This window comes from Gobio gobio, assembly GCF_949357685.1.
Source record: "Gobio gobio genome assembly, chromosome: 13".
Lineage (NCBI taxonomy): Eukaryota > Metazoa > Chordata > Actinopteri > Cypriniformes > Gobionidae > Gobio > Gobio gobio.
Genome location: NC_137106.1, coordinates 9,118,913 through 9,141,971, shown reverse-complemented (window position 1 = coordinate 9,141,971; position 23,059 = coordinate 9,118,913). Strand labels below are relative to the sequence as shown.

General features: G+C 37.8%; 1 protein-coding gene and 1 long non-coding RNA gene across 2 annotated transcripts in view; one reads left to right on the top strand and one right to left on the bottom strand.

The window, feature by feature from the left end:
* The window catches only part of alk (ALK receptor tyrosine kinase), a gene marked incomplete at both ends in the record, with an annotated part of 709,791 nt that overhangs the window by 501,182 nt on the left and 185,550 nt on the right, over nt 1-23,059 (top strand). The gene's annotated exons all lie outside the window — the stretch shown is intronic.
* On the bottom strand, nt 2,114-4,934 carry LOC307136655. The gene is made up of 5 exons (XR_013817817.1): nt 4,513-4,934; nt 3,738-3,815; nt 3,465-3,587; nt 2,780-2,913; nt 2,114-2,194 (listed from the first exon to the last, which is right to left on the bottom strand). It is a non-coding gene; the product is annotated as an uncharacterized lncRNA (long non-coding RNA).

Genomic DNA, 23,059 nt, shown 5'->3' with positions numbered 1-23,059 from the left:
ATATTTTCAGATAAAGTTTAACCTCATTTCTTTTATTTGTACCGCAGCATGGTTATTTTATACTGTTGTGCAGTAGTTTGGCCGCTACATTTGTATTTAAACTGTTTGACATTAAATATTGGAATATGCTTACAAAATTGTGTGCATTCATTATGCTTTTGTTACATTTATTTTAATTCCAAGAGTTCAGATGGTGAACGATGGCATAAAGAAGTGATCTAATATATATATATATATATACATACACACACATATATAGAGAGAGAGAGAGAGATTTATGCATCAGTTTAACCACACAAAGGAGATTTTTGTTTTTAAAATGTGAGTTGTATTAATTAATTAGAAGAAATAAATATTTAGCAGCCTAAATATTAAATATTTAAGGATATCCCTTCAGTTGGAACCGGATGAGATCTGTCATCATTTTCCATAAATGGACAAGTAAGTGTGACGCCTCTGTTCTGCTGCGTTGTCATTGGCTAGGACTTTATCGCAGAACTCGCTGTGATTGGACTATCTTTTAACCGATATAAAACGGCGTTTCATGTTACAAAGTATGTTTTGGTGTTATTGTTACGTTAGTAATACGTTAAGTTAACTATAAAGTGTCGCTATGTTGTGAGAAATTACTCCTTTACCGAGATCCCAACCCTAACCCTAAGCATTTCTGCACACTTCAATGAACTACAGCGCCATGTTTCCCATTGCATTGATACACTGACAAAGGTATATGGGTAATGTAGTTTAAAACGTTTAATAATGAGACAATAAATGTTAAGTAAATGACATCTTTAATGGACAACTGGATATCTAATTATGTTCATTGTGTAAACCTTTATGACATATATGAGGGGCAGGCTGAAATTTGATATTTTACTGTGAGCACTTTTAGAAAACCTTTATGCCAGCTTTCCATATCTGTCTGAAAACTGTGCCCAACATTATTTAGTAAACATAGCATAAGCAGTTGTCCTGCCAATTTTCTCTGTGATACGCTAACCAGACTTTGAGTAACAGCCATTTGAAATGTGCTTTTTTTGCCCTTCCAGGGGCCTCTACTGGGTCCCTGAGGGCGGAAGGGCAGTACAACATACACAGATCTATTTTCCTCATCATGGACAACAAACTTTGAGTCACATTTAAATATCAGAGTATTTTCTCTTTTCTATTCTAACATCATGCTTGTATTAGGTTTTGATGGGTATTGTGAGACCATCTGATGAAATACAGAAATATTTGAAAGAAATGTAATATAATTATTAATATTTATTTTCTTTTATGGATAAACACCCATAAATATAATGGATGAACCCACAACAACTTGCCATTATCCAGTTTCCAGTGTAAACAAAAACTATTTAGATTTACACTTCACTATTATTATTAAATATGGGACAATGCACCATTAAGTAAAATAACAAAAGAGACATTGCCAAAATTGTATGTATTTTCACGTACCTGACATCGGTAATGTGCATGCTTTAATTTTTATTGCAGTAGTAGATGTACCGGATTTATCAACATGGATCATCGTCAGTTAAGCTTGAAGTGTTTGAAATCCTTCCCTTTATTTCACTGAAAACTGGCGTATTGTCACAGCATGCAAATACAACTTTTTGGTGCATTGTTGTACCAAATATAATATAACCAGATGAAAATTTTTTATGTTTCAAGTATAATAATATTGTTAATTACTTTGATAACCTAAATCAACTCATAAAATGTGTATTTCCTTTAAAAACACCATACACAATATTCACCATAATTTATCACTCAACTCTTTATTGGAGGATACAGTATACAGTTGATAAAGTAGCATAAAGAAAAATTAGATTCAAGATAAATAAAAATGGGTCTTCAAAAATACATTAACATCATATTAATCCATTCACAGCTGCTGAAGCCACACAAATGAGTGCCACAGAATCCAATACAGTCAACTATGATACAGAAAACAGATTTGATATTGTGTTGAAAAATAATAATTCATTATCACAGCTAGACTGGTTTCTTGCTCTTCCCTCTATCATTTTCATGTTCTATCCTGTTCTTCTTCTTCTAAACAGTTTGCCCACTTGTACCCTACAGTGTATAACTGATAAACAGATGATGTGGTCACTGATGTGGTGTAGCCTTTTCTCAACCAGAGGAAGAAGTTGTAACATCCCATTGTCAGGCATTCTCCAGTCCTGGTCTAAAAGTAAAAGAAAAAACACAATTCAAATTAAGTTTAATGTAGTCAGGTTAGCATATGTTCTGCATGATTTAAGCAGTGGTTGGCTACTCTGGGCCTCAGCATCCATTGTCCTGCAGATTTAGCTCCAACCTCAAACCCACCTGCCTATAATTATCTATAAGTAAACCTGAAGACTTTAGTTACAAATTCCAGGCATGCTCGATTAGTCTTGGAGGTAAACTCTCCATTTCAAAAGGCCCAGATTTGCCCATTCCTAATTTAAATTTACAAAGCCGCAGTCAGTACATTATATAATATACACATTGAAGCATTATGTATATAATATTGCAGCACATTATATTAGCCAAGTACTGACAAAAAAATATTTTACCCATATCAACAGCAACCTTTTAAACAGCAGATCTTTAAAAATATATTTTAGAAAGGCATGGTCTCTTCTTAGCCTTTGCCAGCGATGCTACATTTCTTTTAAGACAACATACTCTTCTGTCACTTGTTTCAAGAGCATCACTTGTGATAGCCTGCACAATGTAAAATTGTTAAAATAAGGCAATACAATAGGTACAGAGGCACAAGACTTACCATGCTTATGAAGCACCCATGGCCATGCATAGTTCTCAGAGACTGGAGTTTTTGCCTCTTGTATTCCTCCTTGGCTGCACATTAGTCTTTTCCTGTAGAATCTTCTGAAGTGTGTGCCTTCTCTTGCTATCCATCTTAAAACACAAATGCAATGTGTTTTAGTCTGTGGAGTATAAAGCCTTGTTTCAAGCCAAAAAACTAACCAGATATTTCACATAATTCAAAGAACATTTACTATTTGATTCCTAATATATGCCACAACTCATTATCTTCCAAAGCTACACAGAACCACCCATGGTCTACAAAACAATAGAGAAATACCTGGAGTTTATACCAACTAAATGCTTTTTTTAACCCTTCAATACATGTCTGCTTTTATCTAAGACAAACAGACGGTGCCATTTTTAAGAATTGAAGGCCAAAAGTGTTCCAGCCTTTATGCTAAAAGGCAATCATTTTAATAATAATTGTATCAAAAAGGGAAACAAATATTTACCATTTTAGATAAATCCAAGATACAGAACCTAATTTGCTAATTTTAGGAGTTATAAAAAGATTTAGACATGAATAATGGTGTGTATTTTATCAGAGTATAGAAAGAATGATCACAGCTGTCCTTTGAGAGATCAACATCAAATTCTGTACTACATATTAAAGCAAGACAATACATCAATACAAGACATACCAATGGACTTGCGCACTTTTCTGTCGTCTTTGGGCACAAGATGGCCATGTTCCTTCCTCACCCTAAACAAAGGACTTATTCGATTAGCTTGCTTCGATATAAGGGTCTGGTCTTTCTTCTCTGCTGTAAAACAAGAAAGTCTCACTTACTTTATGTGCAATTACTATTGTTTTTGAAACATATACATTAAGACAGTTACAATAAAATGAATTTACATACAATTCAGGGGAGCATTTCATGAGTAAATACTGATATACTAAAAATATTATTTACCTGATTACGGCAAGATTCACTACAACTAACTAGTAGCTCTTGTGAGGGTTGGCTCATAAAAGTAATCTGCAAGTAATCCTGCAAAACAGAAAGAAAGGAAATTTCATTACATTGCATGCAAGTTTCATACATAACTGTTTCTTTCTTTAAAAAGTGTTGCATAATTAAATGTTAAATACATTTATGAAACAAGTTCACTGATAGGTGTGCATTTCCATTATTAAAAGTATATTTTTAGTAGCACATATGAATTTGTTTAAAAATGTTGATTATTTACTTGATCTTTTGATCACGTAAATTATTTACATGCAAACAGGACGTTATCAGCAGTGCAACTGATGACAAAATAATTGAATATCTGATGTTATGTGAGCATTTCCGCTCTTGCAAACAGAGGTAGGTCATGAGGTGTGAAGAGACCTCCCCAATGGCCCAATTTGTAATCATTTTAAAGAATACATTGGACCTAATATAAACTTTTCTTTCTGGGACTGCTTTCCAAGAAGGGGAGCAACTGATTTACAAAAATCATGATAAATATGTACAGGAATTGAGGCTGTAGCCAATGGCAGGAGTCGGAGTAAAAGCTGCAGGATTATGTATGAGTATTTGTACAAATATGTACGAGTATCATATGAATTTGACAGTTTGTTAAATCTTGTGAATTATTAAGACTTTGAGAACATGTTCTCACTGATTGAGCCATGGGGTTTGTAAGAATATGTTTAAGAAATAACAAATGCTTGATAAAGAGTTCAAACCAACACATACTTACCATTGCAAATATTTGCTGTTGCTGCTTTCGGTCTTCTCCATTACTTTTCCATGAACAAGAATGGGCTGACTGAGTCCGAAAGGCCCTTTTGGTCGTTTCAGGTAAAAAAAAAAAAAAAAGAGAAAAAGTCATAATATATAACAGATACATTATATACAGGACAAAGTACTATTTACATCACAATATTTGGATTTTACATTAAAAGGCATTAAAAAGCATGGTAAGTGTTGTGGATACTGTCTATTTACAACAATCATCACATTACAACTAAGGTTGTTTTTATTGTGCTTCTACTACAAATGCCACGTTGGAACTACACTAGTTGTTATTATTAAATATGAATAACTGTTTAAAAGGTCTATAGCACGTCACGTGACAGTGTTTAATCGCCCTATTAGCAAGGTGTGTTGATTTAGAAAGCAAAGAAAAGCGAAGCCTGAGTGGAAATGAAAGATATAATGCAGTGACTGAACATAATCTGATCAATAACGACAGAAAATACTTTATATCAAATATTCATGGCTACTCACCAACATGTGGCCCACGTGCACTGATGCCAAACATCGCGATGTATTCTGAATGAGACTTCTTCAGCGAGATTTCATACCGATAGAATACCGGCAAAGGTTTCCCATTGAAAGCAATGGAGTTCCCAGTTCGTCTATAGACTGACGCCGAGGGGTATGGCCGTACCTGTAGCGTCTTCACTATGACGCCGGGGTGCGGAGGGAAACGCAGATCGCTTTTGGGTCTTTTCTTCACACAAATCAATCGTTTGGCCTCGGAACAGTTGGAATACTTGACATTTTTCAATAAAGTGTGCATGTTGTCTGTTATATTCTGTGTTTTATATCATATAACGCAAATGGGTAGGTTAAGGGGCGGGGTTGGGCTACTTTCAAACGTGTCTGAATAGCGTAAATACAAATCAATAAATGTAAATAAAATAATGCTGGCTGATTAAATTGAGAATCATACTCCAACATGTCATAATGGAAAAATTATAACCATATAAATAGTTACATCATGATAACATTCACATGCCCAATACGTCTGTGTATGACGCCAAAGGTGTCTCATTGGAATCACTGCAGTACCCTTAACGTCGAAAAATGCCTTTCAAGGGGTACCCTGTACGTAAAAAAGTGACGACGAGGGGTCCTGACCAAGCGTCAATATGTGACGAGTGGGAGTGAGACTGTGTTGTCATGGAACAGCTGTGCCGTCATCAGAGCCTGTGCAGCAGATCTTGAGAAGCTGTGCTGGGTGAGTTAGCCGTCTGCTCTCGAAACGCTCTCACAGTACGTCGACACAAGTCGGACAACATTTCTAACATGCTCTGCTTCAAGTCAGACGGTGATTGGTCTGTGCAGTGCTAAAATCGAACGCGCCTATTATCTGAAGCAGGGGTTTTATAACTGGGGGCCGTGAAAAAGTCTAGAGAAAAAACGTGAAAAAAATGTCAAATAAATACGATTAAAATAAATTATAAAATAACTAAATAAATAAATACATTTACTTAATTTCTTATTTATAAATTTGCTTAGACAGGTAAGTATAAAATTAAGTAAATAAATGAATTAGATTAAAATAAATAAATCAATGATTGAATGGTAAATTAACATAAAAATGTAAAACCTAAATAAATGAGATTAAAATAAATATATGTGGAAAAGCCTAGAGTAAAACTGTGAAATAATAATACAATTAATAAATAAATTAGCTTAAATAAACGTGCAAAAGTTTAGAGAAAAAACATATGCGTGATTAAATGTTAAAGTACCATTGCCTAGAAATCTATACGCACACTAGCGGCAGCAAATATAATTTGTAGCCCGGGTCATCTAGCAACTCTCCTTTGGCTTGCGAGCTGGAAAAACCAAACTCTGGTCAGGCCAATCACATCATGTATAGAGTCGGTGGGCGGGCTTAACATAATGACAGCAGAGTTGCGTCGGTTCCGCGTGCTACTCGTAAACAAAGAAGCTGGCGAACAGTGGTCTTTCCAATCGGCTTTGGCCGCGACTCTGGAAGACTTGGAGTTGAGCTTTTCTTTGAGGAAAGAACAAAGAACGGCACTGAAGTCATTCTTAAGAAAGGAAGACGTGTTCAGTGTTTTGCCGACCGGATACGGCAAAAGTTTAATCCATCAACTAGCTCCGCATCTCCTTCTTCGTTGCTCAGGTTGGTTGTAGCGCTATCCTATTGCGTGCAGAGGGAATTTGAAAAACAACCGTTTATCCCGCCCCTCGGATTGAGCCCTGCCAATGGTGTGTTCCCAGACCCAACATCTTGATGTGGCTTTGGCTTGTCAGGCTAAAATTACCATATAATAAAATGTAAAAAGATATAAATAATAATCACTAGTAAAGGGCTTGGAACTGTGTGTGTGTTCTTGTGGTTCCTCCAGCCAATCAGCTTTGTCATTATGTTTTCCTGAAACATTCCTATATTACCCATGAGCAAAGATGAGCAATTGTCATTGAAACAAAATGGAAATCTAATGGCTAGCTTTCTCCATGTTACAGACTTCCTAAGTCTTCCTCGGGAAGCTGTGTCCTTTTTTTGTTCTTTTTTCTTCTTCTTTTTTAATTCTGCACAAATGTGTCTGCCATGTGTTGCAGGTTTTCATGTGTGGTTTCTCTTTTGGTAACTTAGCACGACGGAGATATGAGCTGTGTGTCATCTGAAAGTTTTAGATCCAGTCACTGTTCTCCACCGGAGCTGCTCCCATCAGTTTTGTTGTCTACGCGTGACTCAAATGCTCCACTTTCCACCCAGATATAAAAGCTGCTTTCAGTAATAAGACTTTGATATTTCTTTGGTCTCTGTCATTACTGGTAAGAGAAAATGGGCTTGACTCCCGTTGCACGTTCATACAGACAGTATTCGAGACGCTACTGTAAGTTGCTGTTTGAACGGTTCATTTCAAATGCGGTTGTCAAAATCAAAAACTGACAGTGTGAATGTAGCCAGTATGTGGAAACCGGCATCTAGCTGAGACTTCCGTTACTCCTCCACACGTTCTCCTTTAAAGCATGACAACAATTTTCTTGAATTTAGTGAAAAAAGCCACCCCAAATATGATGCACTCCACTGCGTTATCTTTGCACTGACGTATATTTTAGTAGTTTTTGTAAGCACACAGATTTTCAGAGGTAATTTCAATTGTTAATATTTTCTTGATATAAATCAGACAAGATATTGAATAAATAAAGCAGTCTAACATATCAATTTAGTTGTTCATTCACAAATTAAAGTTCATTAATAAACTAATGTTCAATTTTAAATGTGATGGAATGAGACTTAGTAGAATGTATGTACTATGTGGGGATCAGTGATCAGCATATAATATAGTTTTTTACAAACAATAGACTTAGATTGCATAAATCTCTACACTTGGTACACATAATTTAGAGTAGAAAATGAACTCCATACATCACAAAGCAAAAAGTTACTACATCTGACAAAATCAACCATAACAAAAGTATATAAACTGGGGCCCGTTTCAATAAGGAGGTTCAACCAACTCTGAGTTTAAACCTGAACTCTGAGTTGACTTACTCTGAGATGGGAAACTCTGAGTTTTGGGTTTTTCAGAACAGCTGAATTGAGTTAGTTCAATCAACTCTGAGTAGACTGACTCTGAGTTAAGCACATGCACTTCAACTATGAAAAGCCACGATCAATGGAGCTCCGAAATTATGATTCACCATGGCAACAGCACCCAACAAAAAGATGTTTGCATACTTCCAGGTCAATATGTTAGTTTAATTCTTAATTATTTTAATTAAGTTCAATTTTCATGGTATCCAAAAGGCAAAAAAAGAATATGGCAGCAGCTAAAAAGGAAAAATAAAAACATAATTCAATCAGGTAAAGCTTTAAGCAAAAAAAGTTAATGAGTGTAGGTTTAATGACTTTACAAACATTTGACATATTAAATAAATTTCATTCAGTGTCCAATGTGCAGCAGCTTTTCCCACATAGACCCTTTTCACAGACTGTGATGATGTGTTTTAATGGTCATCAATATCGTAAATCCGGCAACATTTTTAGTATTTTTTTTTTTAATATATGAACATTTATAACACTAATACTTTGTATTATATCACTTTTGCATCAAATTACAAAAAACAAGTTACCGCTGCTGTGAGAGTGTTTCTAATACAGTGTCTATGGGAGTGATGGTAAAAATTAACATCTTTCTCTCTTTTCACTTCCGTTATCAAATTCACTCTATTTTTTCCCTCTTTTTGAAAGTTGTGAAATCACTATTGTGGAGTTTTTCTTTTGCTATTTGAGCAAATGAGGACACAAAAAATATATATATATTTAATGTATTCTCTATGACGACTTCCGCTTCGGAAACCCAGAAATGTGAAAAGGGTCTATGCTCTTTTCACATAATTAAATGTTCACTACTCCCACCTGTTACATTCATTAATGAGGGTAATGACGTTAACATTTGACTTATACTCAGGCCAGCCAAACACCAGCACCACTGACAGATGAAGAGGAGATGGAGGAAGAATATTAACATCCAACAGGAAAAAGAATGAAGTATTTGTAGGAAATAAAGATGACCATAACAATTGTAAATAAATGTATTTAACAGCTGTGGTGGTGGTAGCATATCTCTTGTACTACCATCTGGCAGCATCCTTCCGTCCCATACAGTTATCCGTTTTTAGAAAGTGTGATGATGGGAATATGAGTGTCATCAATGCGTCCAACCACTGGAAATCCTAGAGGAAATTCTAATTATTAGGTTACTTCTAGAGGTTTATCAAGTGAATGTCAGGATCCTGTATAAAAGGACATGCCATTTTTGTCACTTTGACAGTGTCCTCATGATGAAAATATGAGCATTGAATGAATATCCCTGCACTGCAAAAAAGTACATCACTCCCCACGTACATCAATGAGCCCATGCCCCTGTCGCCTGTTCACCACAATGTTATGCATGAAATCTTTGAATTAAACAGTAAAACTTTAAATTTGTAAATATATAAAACACTATTTACTTCTAAATATTAAGCAATTTCGTGCTCCGTTCAAGCATGTTGAACTCATAACTAGCATATTCAATGTATGAAAGTGTTAAATATTTTCTGCAGTATTTACTTTTTTTCAGTGCAATGTAATGTGAAATGTATTATTGTATAACTGACACATAAGGTCAAGCAGTTGTGCATTCCACCAAAATCCAATAACACTGAGCTTCCCTACCTGTGTACTGCTTTGATGCATATCCTTCCTCTGAGCTTCCAAGCTATTATCACAAGACACATGATGTGCTTCTCCCAGCGGCCTCAAACTCTACACAAATGAAATAGAGAAATCGATCAAATGTGTCAGCTAGACTTTCCTTTTGAATTGGTGATGAGGAAAATCTGGCCCAAAGCTGCAGCTTCTGTCAATCAAGTATCCGTTCTGAGATCTGCTGGTATCTATTTGGCTCCAGAGTTCTTAAAATATTACAGACACATCTTCCCTTCAACTCTGGCAGACGACCACCTCTGGTTCAGAGTCTTGCACAGGAGCACAAAGGTCTCGTGTGGTTACAAAGCTCCTGCTATGATCCTGTGCGTATACATAACCGGAGGGCGAATGCTAACAACCTAAAAATAGGTCTTAAAAACTTCAATGCCAGCAGCAGTTATGAGGTCTTTAAAAGTGGAGGTACAGCTTCAGACTGCACTCGGAATATTAACAATCCAGTTCTGCTATGACTGTCAGTTATATATCTCGTAAAAACATGTGAAGTCGTTTAGCTACTCATTAAATCTGAGACTAGGGGCTTGGTCATTTTCTCACTGATGGCATCGTAATTGCAAAAGGCTCTGAAATAACAAAGATTTTCGAAACAATCTTTTTTACAACCTGCCAAGTTAATGTGCCAGAGGCAGTTGTGAACAGGAACTAAGTCTTAGTGGTTCTAAAAACCAATTTAGGATTATTTTATGTCAAAAAGTCTAATGGTGTTTATTCATAATACCTATTTATGCAAATACATTTATTATAACCTGACATTGATAAATTATGTTTTATTAACTCTTTCCCTGCCATTGACGGAAATGTCTGGCTTTCTGTATTTTCACTATTATATGGTAGGGGGGCGCTATTGCACATCTTCTGAAAGAGTACAGAATCTCTTTGGATAGAGGACCCAATCTTAGACCCGGCGCAATGCAACGGCAGGTAGTTTCAGCCCGACGCGGTTATCATTTTCACATCCTGCTCCATGTTGTTTAAATATTAAATGCACTCATGATCATCTGTTCACCCATGGGCGTGCTGGTCTGAAAACAAGGTGTGTTCAGGCGCATTTTGAGGAACTGAAAACATAGCGCAGTATTTGAGCACCTATTATGGCATTTAAAATGTTCCAAATATTGTTTTAGAAGTCCCCAACAACAGTTTTGCCTGCATGCAATGACAAAAAAGACTTTAGTTTTCTTATAATATGCATTTATTTTTACCTGTTTTGACAGCGATTCTCAAATGATTCCTTTAGTGATTCACTTTTCAAAACCCCGCCTTTACGTGACGCTAATCTGCGGTGATTGGTCCGATGACCCAGTCAGTTGTGATTGGTATAGTCTGTGCAGATATTTTCGGAAACAGAATGCCCATCAAAGTCTTATAGTGACAGTAATTTGTTAATATGTGTCAGGAGTTATGAATATGAAAACCGCGTCGGTACCGTTTGATTGTAATATGAGCCTCAGCTGATCTCATTCATAAAAAAACTCCTCTATTCTCCTCTCGAAGACTCGCGACAAATCAACATCCCTCAGGGCTTTTAGTTCAAAAGTGTGCAGATGAGGAGACATATTGATAGATTCTCATATGTCTGTTTCAAATTTCTAAACAGAGGAGTATTTTTTTATTCAATACTTCCTCAAAATGCGCAGATAGCCTAATCATGAGCGATTGAGTCTCTTATGTGTTGTTTTCAATTCATACTGGCAGCCGGAGGGCGCTCTGTGCACATGTAGTCCATATATACAGACAGACGAAGAAGATACCATGTGCCATAATAGAAGTCCATAATAAGAGCTTCCTGAGATCGCGAAACATGCAAATAGAGACATTTGAAAACTAATAAACACAATCGCGACGATGTATGGTTTGTCTTCAAGCCACTTAGTCTTCAAATGCTCATCCTTGGGCAGATGAAAAAAGTTTGCTTTTGAGTCGCACTTCAGAACACAGCGTCTCGTCGCCATGATGTTTTCTAGTTTTCACTGGCGTCTTGGAGCGCAATAAGTGGGCGTATCGTATTCAAATAACTTGACAAGTTGACGTCATCTAGTCAGAGAAAAAGCTTCGGTCTTCTAACGATTCTTAAAAATGACTCAGAGTCGACTCTTACTTTTGAAAGAAAATAACTATATATACGGTGCACTGTCATATTTCAAACTTTGCAGGATGTTTTTGTTCACTTAGATCTATGTTACACACTACTTGAAAGGTAAATTTCAAAATTCCATGATAGGTGCTCTTTAAAGGGCACGTTAGTAATATGCGCCTATAGGCGGGTGCACAACACCCATACACTCTGCTTATTACACACACAGGGACGCGCAGAAGCACACAAACATTTTTAAATTCCTCTCTGGAGAAACATTTAGTCTTTCTGGTCGCAAATGTAAACAGTGAATCCGCCATGGTACAAGCACAACTGGCTTTTAAAGGGAATGGGAGATGAGACTGATTGGTTTATTGCATATTACGTCCAAAACACACCCATGACTAGAGACTACCCTTTTGTGCCGTGCAGACCGACTGTTTTTTTTTGTCGTTAAACTAGCAAAAGTGGATTCGGACACGCCCTAAGTGCACCTGCGCCATGCGCTAAGATTGTTAAAATAGGGCCCCAAAACACTTGCGAAGAAGCAGCAGAAACAAGCGATTGTATGTAAGCAGATGGGCATGTAAAATAATGCGATCATCAACATTAAACATCATATCAATCAAAACTGCCTAATGTTACTGAATGAAATGTCGACCCAGGACGAGCTATAGGACTGTGAAGCTTTGGGGGTGTTAATGGACTCCATCTTCTCCATCTGTGTTTTGATCCTCATTCTGAATCTGATCCAGATGCAGTCTTTGACAAAAAAAAAAAAACATGATTTTCACAGCTTTTTGCTCAAAATGTTTTTTTTTTAAAGAAACTTGCACACGTTCAAGTGTTTTATTTCTCTTTAATGGATGGCATTACCCTGCCTAATGAGAGATGTTTTTGTACACACTGTTCACTTCAAGTGAATAGAGGATTAGTCTTTATTTTAACACAAAGTGCTATTGAGGCTGTGATGACCATGCAGACCAACGGTTCAACTGTGCAGGCTGAAGAGGTTGTGTAATTCTACCTCTCTGACCCACTGGGCTCTTTGTTGGTGATTTCTGCTAAAGCTTGACAGATTTGCAGCATGTAATCCTTTACAATGATTACTGGCCTAATGAAAACTCTGTTGTTAGTCATGCTCTACATTAGCCACAATTGGACACTACAAAATGAATTAATTATTGGTGCTCATTATAGAGAGACCGAGACCAAACGATATTTGATGTGGGCAAAATAAATCTTAAGACCGAAGCGAATGAACCCAAGATAAGTCTTTTAATGATGCAGTTTTGGTTTTCTCTAAAAACCTATGGTTGTTCTTGAGGATTTTAAAACAATATTAGTCATAAAGGTCAGTTGTGCTATATTATTTGTTTCTTTATTCTTCGGAGAGCCTTTGGTTTTGGTTTGGCTTTTGTTTTTTTATTAACCGAATTCAACTGAAAGTGTATGTTTCAAATCAAACCCAAGCTAAAACATCCACATGATTTTGCGGTCACATACACTCTAAAAAAAAAAAGGTTCTATATTGCACCAAAAATGGTTCTTGGCTCGTAATCATAGGGGAACCTTTTTTAGTGCTATATAGCACCAATTTTGGTGCTTCAGTGGTTCTTCAGCGGTTCTTCAGAGGTTCTTCAGCGGTTCTTTGACTAAGGTGCTATATAGCACCTCTGAAGAACCACTGAAGAACCACTGAAGCACCAAAATTGGTGCTATATAGCACTAAAAAAGGTTCCCCTATGATTACGAGCCTTTTTTTTTAGAGTGTAGTCACGGATGACCAGTGCATCCAACTACGCCACTGCCTTCCTCTTAAATGCACCAATGTCGTTCTAGAGGTTAAACTCAGGTAAAGCTTTCTATCAAGCAGTAGAGTTTTTTTCAACGCCCTGTTCTTTGCAAATTGCTAAAGTCCACCTCCGCTTTAACACATTGTCAACTTCTGCGCTTATGAAAGTAGTTATATATTGAGGCAGGCAGCAATTAACAGAATTAGGTGGCTGAGTGTGTAGCTCTTCCTGAATGCTTCTGACACCAGCCTGCTTTCTGGTGCCAGGGTCAGAGTCACACTGCATTTACTCTAATGGCTTCAGCACAGCAGCTTTCTCCAGAGGTAAACAACACCTGCAACCTCCAATGCCATTATTCTGAGTGTTTCTATATATATGCCAGAGACTAAATGTATTTCATTTAGTCTTTTGTTCTTCCTTTTTTTCATCCACTGTTATATTAACTATAATTGGGACTATACCATTGGACGAATCCATATTGCAATCAAGATACTTATGATGTTTTCACTTTTTTATTGCCACTAACTGGATGGATGGACGGACAGAAAGACTGGGTCAGAGCATCTCCAAAACTGCAGCTCTTTTGGGGTCTGCAGTGGTCAGTATCAGTGGTGAACCGGCGACAGGGTGATGGGCGGTCAAGGCTCACTGATGCACGTGGGGAGAGAAGGCTGGCCTATGTGGTCCGATCAAACAGACGAGCTACTGTAGCTCAAATTGCTCAAGAAGTTAATGCTGGTTCTTATAGAAAGGTGTCAGAATACACTGCAGAGCCCCAGACAAGTCAGGGTGTCCATGCTGACCCCTGTCCACCACCTAAAGCACCAACAGTGGCACTTGAGCGTCAGACCTGGACCACGGAGCAATGGAAGAAGCACCAGGAGGCACTATAGGAAGAAGGCAAGCCGGCGGATGCAGTGTGATGCTTTAGATAAATAGAGATAAATAGATCCTGGAAAAGCTTAGGTGAAGAAGGAAGTAAAAAAAGGTGCAATTTGCAAAGGATGCAGATGAAATGATAATCCGCACCATCTTTAAAGGTCAGCAAAACATTGGGTGCATGGAGCCTTTGTCCTCCATTGTGCCATTGAAAAGAGTCAATGAAGTACGACTCACGTTGACAGGGGAATATATAATCTCTCTACTTACATGGAAGGCTGCAAATGCACATATGTGATTCATGTGTGTCAGATTTATTGCCACATATGAATGAGGCCGGAAACAGATCTGAGAATTTCGGAATCCAGCTGCTTTTTTCCTGCTTTACACGGTCATATCCGTTCCACATAGGAGGAAATATCAGGGGTCATTTGAACCATGAAATGTGGCCTAAATAACTTTGTCATCCAACTCTGATTAGAGTATTAGTAGTTTCTGCGTAATTTCTCTGTTTATTTGAACATCCCATCCAGCTTGAGAGAACTTTAAGACACAATATGTACAATTTTCGGATTCAAATATCCAAAACCCACTAGAACAATGTTATATATTTTTTTGATTTGTGTACTTACATTATCCCAAACAAAAAAAAAAGTTTCCAAGAATGTTTAAAATCAGAGAAATCAGCGATTTTAACTTTGTCTGAGCATCACCTATCAATGACATCATCCTCAATTTTCTGTTTTATTAAGTAGAAACCACTGAAACACCAAAGATGCTTTAATAAATTATTTGTTTAATACAAATTTTATAAAACAGCGCTGCCTTACCACACACACTCATGAGTGGAAGAAGCGGAAGAGGCATAATAAAAACTCCACTGCTCTCGAACTGTCGCGCTTGTCTCTCATTAGCAATCGCTCCAACAGTTTTCAGCCCCACCTTGCTTCATACTACAGTAACGTTAATAAATCTTTAATACATTAGCTCATCCATGAATCTGATTTCTGCTCGAGTCCCGTCAGATTCTTTTCCACCGCCTGTAGAGGTGAAGACAACAACTCCCATGATTCCGCAAAATCAAGGAGTCATCAAGCTACGCCTTTGTTTTGAATAAGCGACCAATAGTGGTTAAATTTACATATTGTGCCTTTAACCAATGCCGCAAGTTTGGAGCAGGGCTACCTCTTTATCAGACCAATAGCAGGTGGAGGATGTGTTCAGAAAACTGATTTAAAAATAATCATTGGTTTTTCAGATTCTGTGGACACTACTATGGCAGCACTACATTTTCAACGAAATATTCAAATACATTTTCAACTAAGTTACTGATCTGCCCGCATTGTCACTGTTTTATAATTGAAATGAGCTGGATAACATCACCGTTTTCTCCAGAGCGGCTGTACAGCCGAATCAAATTCTGTTGCATTATTTTGCTGTTTAACACTGTGAAGCTGCTTTGAAACAATCGGCATTGTAAAAAGCGCTATATAAATATAAATATGTGACGACTTGACTTGTGGCAGAAATTACACAGTTCAGGTTTTAAGATAATAGTGAATCAGTTCAATTCAATATTAGAAAATAAATGCAAATCCTTGTTTTATTCTAAGTTGCAAATTCATATAAATCGATAAGTACTCCCTTGTGAAAAGTGTACTGCTGAATGTACTGACAATCATTTGTAATACACTAAAATATTTTTCAGTGTCATTATTTCTGTTTGTCATATATTTAAATATATTTGTAATTGCACATTTTTACTGATTATGTTGCAATTTAGCACATTTAAAACATATTGAATTTGAATGTAATGAAAAAACACACCACCGTTAAAATTATAACCAAGTGCTTGACATGTGTTGTAGTCTGTTCAAAATAAAAATAAGTATCAAATATCAAAATAAGTGGTGTTCTTAGTATGATAAAAAATTATTACAATTTAAAATGTACCTTAAAGTAAAACTTTTAATTTGACATTGAAAAGTACACTTTTTACAAGTGCATTTACAGTAAGTGTGTTAAGAAACATAGTCATGAAAGTCTACTCTATTTAAGTGGCCTGATTATCTGCAAGTACAAAAAAGTTAAAAGTGAAAAAAATAAAAATAATAATAATAAAAGGTTTGAAGTACACTACAAGTGCTCATTCAATATACGCACACTTCTTAGCACAGCAGCATCAATGGGCAGAATGATCAGCTTTTATCTCCAGCCAGCATATTCACAGTGCATGATAAGTGAATATTCTCAGCAATTGTCAAGGTCCCTCGTAGTTTTATAAAGCGCTCACTCTTGAACATTGGGGGACAGATTTTTTTATTATGAAGCATAAAGAAACAGAACAGTGAACGAAATTCTAGGTCTAATTCTAGTTAGGAAATAATCCTTTTGGGACTATTTGCAAACAATATTTGCATTAATTTGCATCAAATATATTATTAGTCCCAAGATTCTTCGCATTAGTGAATAAATACATAGATCCGCAACAATTGTATGACTTCCCTAGTGGTCTGGTGGTAGAATTTTTGCAAACCGTGTCAAAGGTTCCGGGTTCTAATCCGCTCTCATATATTTTTTTTCTTCTTCATTAAAATCAAAGATGTTTATCAATGATTGTATATTAAGAGCAGGGATAAGTTCCTGTGCATTTTGTTTTGTGGTTTCACCGGAAATAATAGAGTCTCTCTCCGCAACGATAGCGATAGATTGACGCGCTGATCTGTCTGTGAAGCACGAGCCAAAAGAGAAGGTAAACCCCACCTACTGTGATTTTATTGGCCATCTCAATCATTTTGACGTTGACGAGCGCTGTTAGACCACTGAGGCAAACCAGGCTAAAATGTAACTTTTAAACCTTTTTGTCATCCTAACAACAACATAAGGCTGCATAATGAAGTGCAGCAGAGCAGTGCAAGAATTTCAAATATTGAGGGGGGACAATTTAGGCAATTTCTATTGCCATTTCTGGTGCCGTGACCCGGATTGGAGTGAGGTTTAAGCCTGGGACACAACCAGTCGACTTCAAAGAACTAGCGGCTATGAAAACATGTTGATAAGTTTCTTCATTTTAAGCGCTCGGGTAGGATAACATAACATTAGATCAGCTTATGTCTGTGCCGTCTTGTCTGACTTGCTCTCCTTCATCACTTTTGCTTTAATTCTCGTGCACTGACTCGTATTTTAATATTTTCTTGGTATCTGAAAAAAAGCTTATTCGGACTTGGCATTGCATCAAACCCTAACTTGAACCACTGTACACTTTAGCCTGGCTGCCTTCACATGCCATCGGTAATTTGCTACTTACTATTTCTGAAGTCGTATTTATTAGTTTGCATGTTAAAGTGCTTTTTTGACCCATTGCTTCTCTATCCGTCATTGTGTTAAACCTGCCAATAGCACGCCAGGTGGATAAGCCAGTCTGTGATTGGTTCCCACAAAAGTGTAACAGAAGCAGTAGAAATGAATGTACAGGTTTCCAGACTGAGCTGCAGGGCGAAATCAAATCGCCAGCAGATCAGGCTGGGTTTACCCAGTCTACCGTATTATATAAATATTACCTGCTCTATTGTATGCATTACATTCTTGTTAGTGTAAATAGCCTTTGCCAAACAATACAGACTATTTGCACTTATGGCTCATTTCCACCAAATGGTATGGTTCACTACAATTCAGTACGGTATGCAATTTTTGCCGTTTCCATTGTCAGAAGTTGTGAATGGTACCCTAATTCCGAACCGTACCCTAATTCCGTACTTCCGTTGGCATACCTAGCATAGGGGTCCGGTACTAAAGGGTGGAGTTAGGCTCACTGCAGAACGTTGATTGGTTGACAGAGAATCGTCACTTGCGTGTGCTTTTTCGGCTGTGTTTTTCCTTGTAGCATTGGCTCAAACAAAGCATGTCGTCTTCTTGTGACAACAGACACATGCTGAGAAGCAAGAACAAGATTTGCTGTATGTTGTCGCTTTCTTCTTCAAGCGAGAATGACGTTGATCGCTACACCGCACCTATCATAAGGGTACTGTTGGCGGCGGAAACGCAAGCCAGATCAAGGTTTACGGTCCCAAATTAGATTAGATTAGATTAGATTAGATTCAACTTTATTGTCATTACACAAGTACAAGTACAAGGCAACGAAATGCAGTTTAGGTCTAACCAGAAGTGCAATAGCAGCAAGTGCAGGATATACAATGGATGCGTAAGTGCAGGACATGGATATGTACTGAATATGTATAAATATGTATAAATAGAGAGACGTTATTACTATAAACAGAACTGAATTTACAGGTGAATATGTACAGTGAATAAATATACAGATGGCTATTACTATAAACAGAATTTACAGGTGAATATGTACTATGAATACAATATACAGATGGCTATTACTATAAACAGAATTTTACAGATAGAGGTATACAATAATATGTTAGGCTAATATGAGGAATAGCAGTGGATTAGGGTAGTGCAATAAATTATGGACAGAGCTATCCGGAAAAAAAAGTGTAAAGTGCAGTGGAAAGTGGTTGCATATTACATTTAGAAGTACAGTGCAAAAATGCAAATGTAAACATTGGTACTATAAATACAGTCGGCAGTGCAAATGAGCATAATCCAGTTAAGATATGGCAGTGCAAGATGCATATGTAAACAGTTGTTACTGTGATAAACAGTCGGTAGTGCAAATAACAAAGTGAAGGAAGATGTGAGGTAGGAGAGTTATCAGTTTATGAGGGAAGTGGATCAACGGGGGTTTGAGTTCAATAAAGAGACAGCTCTGGGGAAAAAACTGTTCTTTAGTCTGCTGGTCCTGGTCCGGTGGATCCTGAAACGCCTGCCGGAGGGCAGGAGAGAAAACAGTCTGTGGGCTGGGTGAGAGGAGTCCTTGAGGATGCTGCGAGCTCGATGCAGGCAGCGTTTCCTCTGGATGTGCTCGATGGCAGGCAGTGGAGTCCCTGTGATGCGCTGGGCAGTTTTCACCACCCGCTGCAGTGCCTTGCGCTCCGCAACAGAGCAGCTCCCATACCACACTGCCACACAGTTGGTCAGGATGCTTTCTATTGCGCAGCGATAGAAGTTCACCAGGATGGCCGAGGAGAGCTGATTCTTCCTCAGTGTCCTCAGGAAGAAGAGGCGCTGGTGAGCCTTCTTGACCAGGCTGGAGGTGTTGGTCGTCCACGACATGTCCGCCGAGATGTGGATTCCCAGGAACTTGAAACTGAAGACACGCTCAACAGCCATTCCATTGATGTGGATGGTGTCGTGTGTGCCTCTTGACTCTTTCCTGAAGTCCACGATGAGCTCCTTCGTTTTGGTGGTGTTGAGGAGCAGGTTATTATCAGCGCACCATGTGGCCAGGTGCTGGATCTCTTCCCTGTAGGCGGTCTCATCGTTGTTGCTGATGAGCCCGATCACCGTAGTGTCGTCCGAAACTTGACGATAGAATTAGATCCATACACAGGCTTGCAGTCGGCGGTGAAGAGGGAGTAGAGAAACGGGCTTAGCACACAGCCCTGTGGTACACCAGTGTTGAGTGTGATGGATGTGGAGCAGGTGAATCCTGAACGAACATTCTGGGGTCTGTCAGTTAGGAAGTCCAAAATCCAGTTACACATTGAAGTGTTGATGCCCAGGTCTCCAAGTTTGGCTATTAACTTGGATGGGATGACAGTGTTGAATGCGGAGCTGAAGTCAACAAACAGCATGCGTGCATACGTGTTCTTATGGTCCAGATGGGTGAGCACAGAGTGCAGTGCCATGGAGACGGCATCCTCTGTGCTCCTATTGCTGCGGTAGGCAAACTGGTGTGAGTCCAATGTGGATGGTAGAGAGTCTTTTAGGTGTTCCAGGACCAGCCGCTCAAAGCACTTCATGACGATGGGTGTGAGTGCTACAGGGCGGTAGTCATTAGGGCACAGGGCGGTAGTCATTAGGGCACAGGGCGGTAGTCATTAGGGCGAGAAATAGTACTGTACTGGACTGAACCGTATCGCACCACTCGGTGGAAATGAGCCATAAGTGCAAATAAAAACATTAAACATGTTGTTTTTTAAGTAACAAGTCACATCAATTGAATTACAATTAAAAAAAATTATATTAAATATTCTTATTAAAAGTGATATGTTATTTAAACACAACATTTAAAAAAAAAATTGCTTTTTTGTTTTGGGCCAAGACATTTTATTTTGGTAGATTATACACATATACATGTGATATATTTCTTCTTTTATGTGGTTCCTGGTATATTTGTGTTTTTCTTTCCCCCTGTGGCCCCATGGATATGTTTGCTCACTTGGTGCTTTTATGTAAAGCTGATTGAAATGGAGCAAGTTACATGTTTGGCTGTGTTTCTTGGGAATCAAACCCACTTCCTTGGCATTGTAAGGATTATGCACTACCAGTTGAGCTGATTCCATGTCAACATGAGTGAGTTCATAGATTTTCACAGAGGATTCTTCCGGAAACTTTGAATGCTAGTACTTACAATACTGTACCTACAATCACATACTATGCAGTCCCACATCATCGCCTCAGGGTTCCCTGTATAATATATAATAATTGCAAATGAAAGTCCTACATAGACCCTGTATTTTACACAACAAAACACTAACAGATTAAATCGAAAAAAGAAATCACAAAAGATGGATGTAAAACATACTTCTTGAATGAGTTCTGAGGATAAGGGAAGAGATATCGAAGGACACATCTAGCTATACTAGCTAACTTTTATCTGATTTGTAGCACTTTTGTTTGCACTGTTCATCAGAATGCCTGTAAACGGTGAAACAAATACATTTTCACAGGCATTTCATTGGGGCCCATTTTTCCCTGGATTTGCTGCATGTTAATTAAATTGTCTAAAATACAAATGACTTAACCTGAACTGCAGGTCTGTTCATCTTGAAATATATTTATGTAGAGACACAATTCTCTAGTGTTATAATATGAATAGGTAGAAGCTCAATTGATATGTGTGTAATGGTGTGTGACACTTTATTATTATGAAATTACAATTAATTTATTTTCACAACAGATGATACTACGACAGTGATATATCTGTAAGACAAACTCAAGTAAATTCAAGCACTTACCCAGCTAACAGGGAACATTCTCAGAATATTGGAAAATGTTCTAGCAGGGTTCTCTCAATGTTATTGTCATGATTGCCGTCTCGTGCTTCCGTGTCTTGGACTCTTATTTTGAAGTATATTTTTGTTTCTATTTTTCCTGTGTTCTGACTTCCTGTGTTTAGTTCCTGTTTCCTTTGTCTCAATTGTCTGCCTTGTTAGTAAGGGTGTTCGATTCCAGGTTTTTTGGAGTCGACTCCGACTCCCGACTCTCACTGTAGGAGACAATGGGTTTGACTTCATTTACGTTACATCAAAACAGGGTCAGACATAAGACAAGATGGCAGTCATTACACACTTAATTTATTTATTTACCCCTGACAAAAAGTCTTAAAATCCCCTTATTAAAACAACAACAACTTTTAGTGTGACTGTTCAAATTATAAGATTGAACTGAAGAATATCAGCTAGATGCAGGTCTCTAAGTAATTCCGCACAAAACAGGGGGTTTAAAGACACTCCATTGTTTTTTCTTACTTATTTACACAATCTCAATTCTATTTTATACCACTTCGCCTTCCCCTACCCGTTCCCCTTGCCCCTTGAAACAGTGCCAAGGTGTAGGGGTGAAAATATTCCCCAAAGAAATGGGACACCACTACTATACCATTACACGTCATCATACCCCGTTTCATTTATTATAATGTCCTTTGACATTTAACCAGTATGAACAGCAATGAAGTGCCTAGGCTATATCTAAAATCAGAAATCAAATATAAATAAAAATATAATAGAAATCAGGCGCGAGCACGTTTAACAAATTACTCATCCCCAAGAGAGTTTTGCGCTGTATTTGGACATAATAAAATGGCGCTCGTTTTCAGTAAAAAAATGTATGAGCCAGAGTTTCCTAAGATGATACAGAACATACAAGACTAGTGAAGCCGCTTTTCCATCGGGCCAAACTGTTCTCTTTGTTTATTAACCGTTCGATTCTGTGCTGATCCGAGCCGGCCGGTATGGATATGGTTTCGTCTTGGTAACGCAAGAGTTTACAGACGATATGTATTGTAAATATCGACTGCGTTATGAAGGATGACCAGATATACACTCACCTAAAGGATTATTAGGAACACCATACTAATACTGTGTTTGACCCCCCTTTCACCTTCAGAACTGCCTTAATTCTACATGGCATTGATTCAACAAGGTGCTGAAAGCATTCTTTAGAAATGTTGGCCCATATTGATAGGATAGCATCTTGCAGTTGATGGAGATTTGTGGGATGCACATCCAGGGCACGAAGCTCCCGTTCCACCACATCCCAAAGATGCTCTATTGGGTTGAGATCTGGTGACTGTGGGGGCCATTTTAGTACAGTGAACTCATTGTCATGTTCAAGAAACCAATTTGAAATGATTCAAGCTTTGTGACATGGTGCATTATCC